Source organism: Bos indicus x Bos taurus, chromosome 3, assembly GCF_003369695.1.
Source record: "Bos indicus x Bos taurus breed Angus x Brahman F1 hybrid chromosome 3, Bos_hybrid_MaternalHap_v2.0, whole genome shotgun sequence".
NCBI classification, from domain to species: domain Eukaryota; kingdom Metazoa; phylum Chordata; class Mammalia; order Artiodactyla; family Bovidae; genus Bos; species Bos indicus x Bos taurus.
The window spans coordinates 102807138-102816035 of NC_040078.1; positions in this window are offsets into that span (position 1 = coordinate 102807138).

Below are 8898 nucleotides of genomic sequence, written 5' to 3' on the forward strand. Positions count from 1 at the left end.
CACCTCCTCTCCCTCCTCCAGTCAGTCACCCTTCTTGCCTGTTCACTTGATGCCAATCACTGCATCTTAGCTGTTGTACTGATTAAAGTACAACAAGGAACTGTGTTGTAAGATTAAACATGTTTATTTTTTGTGTTTTTATGTATTATTTGTGTGAAAAGTATTATAAACCTATTCTAGTACAGTGCTATATAGCTGGTTGCTTTACTTGGGCACCTTGGCTAACTCTGTTGGACTTACAAACAAATTGGACTTCTGAATGTGTTCTCGGAAAGGAATTTGTTCATATGCAGGGGACTTACGGTATTTAATATTTTGTGCCTGGCACAGGGTCACACTAGGCCAGAATCTCCCACAGGATGAGGCTGGGTTGAAAATAGGCATCAGGAGAGACTTAATTCAAGTAAAGGGACAAATGATCCCTAGGTACCCACCAGTGACTCCAAGCGAGAGAGCTTCCAGAGACCCAGTTTGCTTAGCTCTCTGTTCTCCTGAGCTGCTGGGCTCTTTCTGAATCCATCTTTCCTGCTCAGGAAACATGAGGACCAGACCACTCCGGCCAGACTCTGGGAGAGGGCCTGGGGTGAGATAAGAGATGCACAACCCATGAGAGGCGCCTGAGCTGCCCAGAGGGCTAGGCAGGAAATCACCCTTTCCTTGGGGCTGAGAGGGGAATGACTCAGGGCTGACGGGTGGGAGTTCCGTTTTTGCAGCCCAGGCAGGCTGCAGCGAAGACTGTTGGGCAAAGCACTTGGGTTTGCCTTCCCCGTAGCCGCCAGCCTAATGAGGCTTTAAGAGGCATGCCTTGGCCTTCCTTCTTCTGCTTTCCATCATTTCCCTGGAAACAAGTTTGTGCTGCTGGTCTGGTCTCTTGCTCCAATGCTTATCCAACCCCGGCCAGCCTCTGTGGGAATGCAGCTGCTGAGAGAGGTGGTGAGGACCACAGCTAGACAGGACTGGGGCAGGTGGGGCTGCGAAGCCAGGCACTTTGGCTTGAAGGTCTTATTTGCAGTGGCATCCTGGGTCCTATGGTACCAAGTGGACATGTGAGCTCTTCTGCTGGGGAGGATACCCTTGGGGCCTGCCCTTAGCCCAGGACCTGGCATGCAGTATGGAATCAAAGTATTGGTGTTGGATTTGCAAGCTTGTATTAGGGGACAGGGAAGGCCGGCATGCTGCATGCAGTCCATGGGATCGCAAAGAGTTGGAGATGACTTAGTTACTCAACAACAACAACAACAATCATACCTCAGCTGGGCCCTTTCTCCTGTGCCAGCGAAGCACCATAGCACTGTGGCTAACAGAAAGATTCTGGATCCAAAATTCTCAGTTGGAATCCTAACTCTGCCATTTACTAACTGCCAGACTCTGGTTAAGTTACTTAACCTCTCAGACTTGTCTTTTCTGTTAAATGGGAATGATAATAATAGTACCAACCTAATAGGGTTGTTGAAGATTAAAGGAATTAATATATGCCAAGTTCTTGGGACAGTGCCTGGCAACTAAGTATCATGTAAGTTGTTGTTCAATCAATAAGTTGTGTTGGACTCTTTGCGACCCCATGGACTGCAGCATGCTAGGCTCCTCTGTCCTCCACTGTCTCCCAGAGTTTGCTCAAATTCATGTCCATTGAGTCAGTGATGTTATCTAACCATCTCATCCTCTGCCAGCCCCTTCTCCTTCTGCTTTCTATCTTTCCCAGCATCAGAGTCTTTTCCAATGAGTTGGCTCTTTGCATCAAATAGTCAAAGTATGGGAGCTTCAGCTTGAGCATCAGTCCTTCCAATGAATATTCAGAGTTGATTTCCTTTAGGAGTGACTGGTTTAATCTCCTTGCAGTCCAAGGGACTCTCAAGAGTCTTCTCCAACACCACAGTTCAAAAGCATCAATTTTTCGACACTCAGCCTTCTTTATGTTTCAACACTCATATCCGTACATGACTACCAGAAAAAACATAGTTTTGACTATATGGACCTTTGCTGGCAAAGTCATATCTCTGCTTTTTTTTTTTTAATTTCTTTCTTTTTTTTAAAAAATAATTTATTTTTTAATTGAAGGATAATTGCTTTACAGAATTGTGTTGGTTTTTGCCAAACATCAATATAAGTATACATATGTCCCCTCCCTCCTGAACCTTCATCCCATCTCCCTTACCATCACACCCCTCTAGGTTGTTACAGAGCTCTGGTTTCAGTTCCTAGAGTCATACAGCAAATTCCCATTGGCTATCTATTTTACATATGGTAATGTAAGTTTCCTTCCTTGCTCCCCTGTGTGTCCGTAAGTCTGTTCTCTATGTCTATGTCTGCATTCAATTCAGTTCAGTCACTCAGTTGTGTCCGACTCTGCGACCCCATGAATTGCAGTACACCAGGCCTCCCTGTCCATCACCAACTCCCAGAGTTCACTCAAACTCATGTCCATCGAGTCAGTGATGCCATCCAGCCATCTCATCCTCTGGTGTCCCCTTCTCCTCCTGCCCCCAATCCCTCCCAGCATCAGAGTCTTTTCCAATGAGTCAACTCTTTGTATGAGGTGGCCAAAGTACTGGAGTTTGAGACTCAGCATCAGTCCTTCCAGTGAACACCCAGGACTGATCTCCTTTAAGATGGACTGGTTGGATCTCCTTGCAGTCCAAAGGACTCTCAAGAGTCTTCTCCAACACCACAGTTCAAAAGCATCAATTCTTCGGTGCTCAGCTTTCTTCACAGTCCAACTCTCACATCCATACATGACCACTGGAAAAACCATAGCTTTAACAAGACGGACCTTTGTTGGCAAAGTAATGTCTTTGCTTTTCAATATGCTATCTAGGTTGGTCATAACTTTTCTTCCAAGGAGTAAGCGTCTTTTAATTTCATGGCTGCAATCACCATCTGCAGTGATTTTGGAGCCCAAAAAAATAAAGTCTGACACTGTTTCCATTGTTTCCCCATCTGTTTGCCATGAAGTGATGGGACCAGATGCCATGATCTTAGTTTTCTGAATGTTGAGCTTTAAGCCAACTTTTTCACTCTCCTGTTTCACTTTCATCAAGAGGCTTTTGAGTTCCTCTTCACTTTCTGCCATAAGGGTGGTGTCATCTGCATATCTGAGGTTATTGATATTTCTCCTGGTAATCTTGATTCCATTGCTGCCCTGCAAATAATTTCATCAGTACCATCTTTCTAGATTCCATATATATGTGTTGCTGCTACTGCTGCTAAGTCGCTCAGTTGTGTCTGACTCTGTGCGGCCCTATAGACGGCAGCCCACTAGGCTCCTCCGTCCCTGGGATTCTCCAGGCAAGAATACTGGAGTGGGTTGTGTTAGTATACAATATTTGTTTTTCTCTTTCTGACTTACTTTATCTGTATAATAAGATCCACCTCATTAGAACTGACTCAAATGTGTTTCTTTTTATGGCTGAGTAATATTCCATCATATATATATATATATATATATACATACACCATAGCTTCTTTAACCATTCATCTGTTGATGGACATCTAGGTTGCTTCTGTGTTCTAGCTATTGTAAATAGTGCTGCGATGTACACTGGGGTACATGTGTCTTTTTCAATTTTGGTTTCCTCAGGGTATATGCCTAGTAGTGGGATTGCTGGGTCATATGGTGGTTTTATTCCTGGTTTTTAAAGGAATCTCCATACTGTCTTCCATACTAGCTGTATCAGTTACATTCCCACCAACAGTGCAAGAGAGTTCCCTTCTCTCCACACCCTCTCCAGCATTTATTATTTGTAGACTTTTAGGTGATGGCCATTCTGATTGGGTGTGAGGTGAATCTCATTGTAGTTTTGATTTGCATTTCTCTAATAATTAGTGATGTTGAGCATCTTTTCATGTGTTTGTTAGCCATCTGTATGTCTACTTTGGAAAAAGTCTGTTTAGGTCTTCCCCCCACTTTTTGATTGAGTGTACCTCTGCTTTTTAATACGCTGTCTAGGTTTGTTCTAGCTTTCCTTCTGAGCAGCAAGTGTCTTAATTTCATGGCTGCAGTCATCATCCATAGTGATTTTGGAGCCCAAGAAAATAAAATCTGTTGCTGCTTTTACTTTTCCCTCTTCTATTTGCCTTAAAGTGAAGGAGAGGATGCCATGGTCTTAGTTATTTTTTAATGTTGAGTTTAAAGCTGTTTTTTGTTCTTTTAGTGACTGGCACTTCCAGTAACCCAATCATGTAAACAGAAGTGTGGCAACCATCCTAGACTCCTTCCCTTTCCTTCCACACCCTTATTCACCGCCTGCTCGGTCTTTCACCCGAGAATTTCTTCCAGCTCATCACCACACCATCACATCTCCACTCTCTCCCTCTCTTTTTTAATAGCTTTATTGGGATATAATTCACATACCATAAAATTTGCCCAACTAAGCGTGTAGTTCAATGACTTTTAGTATACTTTAGTGTTTATATGAAAGTGTAGTCAATTTTAGATCATTTTTATCTCCTCAAAAAGAAATTCTGTATCTTTTAGCTCTTGCCTTTATATCCTTCCGTCTTTCTCCCAGTCCTAAGCAACTTGCAATTTACTGACTGTCTCTAAAGACTTATCTGTTCTGGACTCTTCAAATAAATGGAATACAAACAAATACAATGTTAGTCTTTTTGTGACTGGTTTCTCTTAGTGTGGTATTTTCAACATTCATGCGTGTTATAGAGTACATCAGTACTTCATTCCCTTTTAATGGCTGAATATTATTCAACTTTATGGATATATCATATTTTGTTTACCCTTTCATCAGCTGATAGGCATTTGGGTTGTTTCTACTTTGGGGCTAATATGAATAATGCTTCTACAAACATTCATGTACAGTTTCATGTAGGCCTGTGTTTCATTTCTCTTGGGTGTATACCTAGAAATGGAAGCGTCAGGTGCTATGGGAATTTTATGCTTAATTATTTGAGGAACTACTATTTTCCAAAGAGGCTGCACCATTTTACATTTCTACCAGCAATGTATGAGGGTTCTGACTTCTTCTTGCCAACTTGTTATTGTTTGACTTTTGATTATAGCCATCATAGTAGATATGAAGTGGTATCTCCTTATAGCTTTTAAAAAAAGGTTTATTGTTGTGTGGTTGATTTATAGTGTTGTGTTAATTTCTGCTGTAAAGTGACTCAGTTACACATATTCTTTTTCAAATTTTTCCATTATGGTTTTCACAGGATATTGAATATAGTTCCTTGCACTATACAGAAGATTTTATTGTTTATCTATCCTATATATTTATAATAGTTTACATCTGCTAATCCCAAACTCCTAATCCTTCTCTCCCCCTACCCCACCAACTCTCCTTATAGTTTTGATTTGAATTTTCCTGATGACTAATAATGTTGAATATATTTTCATGTGCCAATGTCCATTCAGAGCCTTTGCTCACTTAAAAAATTGAAATATTTGTCTTTATTGTTGAGTTGTAATACTTCTTTATGGGGCTGCCCAGGTGGCAGTGGTAAAGAAACTGCCTGCCAATGCACAAGACGCAAAAGCCATGGGTCACTCCGTGAGTCAGGAAGAGCCCCTGGAGTAGGAAACAGCAACCCACTCCAGTATTCTTGCCTGGAAAATTCCATGGAGAGAGGAGCCTGGTGGGCTACAGTCCATGGGGTCACAAAGAGTCGGACATGACTGAGCGACTGAGTGTTCCACACTTCTTTATATTGGGTTGGCCAAAAAGTTCATTTGGGTTTTTCTATAAGAGCTTATGGAAATATCTGAGTGAACTTTTTGACCAAGCCAATGTATTTTAGATACAAGTTCCTTATCAGTTATGTGCTTTGCTAATATTTTTCACCATTGTGTGTGTTGTCTTCTTGATAACGTCCTTTGATACCCCAAGGTTTTCAACTTTGATAAAGTCTAATCTATTTATTTTTAATTTTGTTACTTATACTTTTTGAGGTAATGAAGATTTACCCCTATGTTTTCTTTTAAGGATTTTATAGTTTCAGCTCTTGCATTTAGGTATTTGATTCAGTTTAAGTTTGTTTATGGTGTTTGGGTATAGGTACAATTCATTCTTTTGCATGTGGCTATCACTTGGAAGGAAAGTTATGACCAACCTAGATAGCATATTGAAAAGCAGAGACATTACTTTGCCAACAAAGGTTCATCTAGTCAAGGCTATGGTTTTTCCAGTGGTCATGTATGGATGTGAGAGTTGGACTGTGAAGAAAGCTGAGCACTGAAGAATTGATGCTTTTGAACTGTGGTGTTGGAGAAGACTCTTGAGAGTTCCTTGGACTGCAAGGAGATCCAACCAGCCCATTCTGAAGGAGATCAGCCCTGGGATTTCTTTGGAAGGAATGATGCTAAAGCTGAAGCTCCAGTACTTTGGCCACCTCACGCGAAGAGTTGACTCACTGGAAAAGACTCTGATGCTGGGAGGGATTGGGGGCAGGAGGAGAAGGGGACGACAGAGGATGAGATGGCTGGATGGCATCACTGACTCGATGGACGTGAGTCTGAGTGAACTCTGGGAGTTGGTAATGGACAGGGAGGCCTGGCATGCTGCGATTCATGAGGTGGCAAAGAGTCGGATATGACTGAGCGACTGATCTGATCTGATTCAGTTGTTCCAATGGTATTTGTTGAAGATTTTTCTTTCCCTATTGAATAGTTTCAGCACCTTTGTTAAAAAACTAGTTGAGAAAAAAAAACAAAAACAACAAAAAAAGAAAAAAAAAACCCCAAACTAGTTGACCATAGACACCTGAGTTACTTTCTAGACTCTCAATTCTATTCTGTTGATCTGTCTATCCTTACATCAGTACCATTAATTTTTCTTGCTTTGTAGTAATTTTTAGAAATTAGGAAGAATTATTCCTCCAAATTTGTTCTTTTTCAGCATTGTTTTTGCTAATCTGTGTCCCTTGCAGTTCTCATATGAATTTTAGAATCAGCTTGTCAATTTCTACTAAGAAGCCAGTTAGTATTCTGATGGGGATTGCATTGAATCTATAGATCAATTTGGGCAGTATTATTATCTTAACAATACTAAGTCTTCTAATTCATGAACATGAGATGTTTTTCCATTTATTTAGATGTGGCTTGATTTCTTTCAGTGATGTTTTATAGTTTTCAGGGTATGTTTTGCATGCCAAATTTACTCCTATGTATTTTATTCTTTTTAGTGCCAGTATAGGTGGAATTGTTTTCTTATTTTCATTTTCAGTTTGTTCATTGCAAGTGTATAAAATAAAACTGCATTTTGTATATAAATCTCGTGTTCTTCAACCTCACTGAACTCATTTATTGGTTCTAATAGTTTTTTTATTGGATTCCTTAGGATTTCCTGGATACATGATCATGTTATTCTCAACTAGGGACAGGTTTACTTCATCATTTACAATTCGGATGCTGTTTATTTTTCTTGCACATCTGCTCTGGCTAGAACCTCCAGTACAGTGTTGAATAGAAGTAGGAAAAGAGATATATTTGTCTTGTTTCTTCCTTTTCTTAGGGGGAAAGCATTCATTAAGCATGACGTGGATTTTTGTAAATACCCTCTATAAGGTTGATGAGGTTTCTGTTTACTCTTAGTTTTAGTTTCTTTTTTTAAACATGAAAGTGTGTTGGATTTTGTCAAATGCTTTTTCTGTGCCTATTAAGATGATCATGCATTCATATTATACTAACTAATTTTTGGATGCTAAACCAAGCTTGTAGACCTGGGATAAAGCCCATTTGGTTATGTTGTATAATCCTTTTTATATGTTGTTAGATTCTGTTTGCTACTATTTTCTTGAGAATTTTTGTGTCCATATTCATAAGCTATATTGGCTCACTGTTTTCTTGTGATATCTTTGTCTGCTTTGGGTATCAGGGTAACACTGGTCTTACAGAATGAATTGGGAGCTATTCTTTCTCCTATTTTTGAAGAGTTTGTGAATAGTTTGTATTTATTTTTAAAGCATTTGGTAGAATTTAGCAGCGAAGTTATCTGGGCACGGGCTTTTCTTTGTAGGTTGCTTTCTTATTACTAATTTAATCTCTTTACTTGTCCTCAGTTCAGTTCAGTTGCTTAGTCGTGTCCAACTCTTTGTGACCCCATGAATCGCAGCACGCCAGGCCTCCCTGTCCATCACCAACTCCCGGAGTTCACTCAGACTCACGTCCATCGAGTCAGTGATGCCATCCAGCCATCTCATCCTCTGTCATCCCCTTCTCCTCCTGCCCCCAATCCCCCCAAGCATCAGAGTCTTTTCCAATGAGTCAACTCTTCGCATGAGGTGGCCAAAGTACTGGAGTTTCAGCTTTAGCATCATTCCTTCCAAAGAACACCCAGGACTGATCTCCTTTAGGATGGACTGGTTGCATCTCCTTGCAGTCCAAGAGACTCTCAAGAGTCTTCTCTAACACCACAGTTCAAAAGCATCAATTCTTTGGCGGTCAGCTTTCTTCACAGTCCAACTCTCACAACCATACATGACTACTGGAAAAACCATAGCCTTGACTAGACGGACCTTTGTTGGCAAAGTAATGTCTCTGCTTTATTACTTGTCCTAAGTCTATTCAAAATGCCTATTTTTTCTTGAGTCAATTTTGGTAATTCCTGTCTTTCTAGGAGTTTGTGTATTTAAAAAAAATTATTTGTGTATGGCCTAACTGGTTCTTGATGCTGCACGCACGGGCTTTCCTCAGTTGTGGTGAGTGGGGGCTACTCTCTAGTTGCGGTGCGGACTTCTCACTGCGGCGGCTTCTCTTGCTGTGAAGCACAGGCTCTAGCTGAGCAAGCTTCAGTAGGTGTGGCTCTCAGGCTTAGTTGCCCCACAACAAGTGGGATCTTCCTGGACCAGGACTGAACCCGTGTCCCCTACAGTAGAAACCTGGAATCTTAACCACTGGGCCACAAGCGAAGTTCCATTTATCTATTTTATTGAAGGTTTCTAATTTAT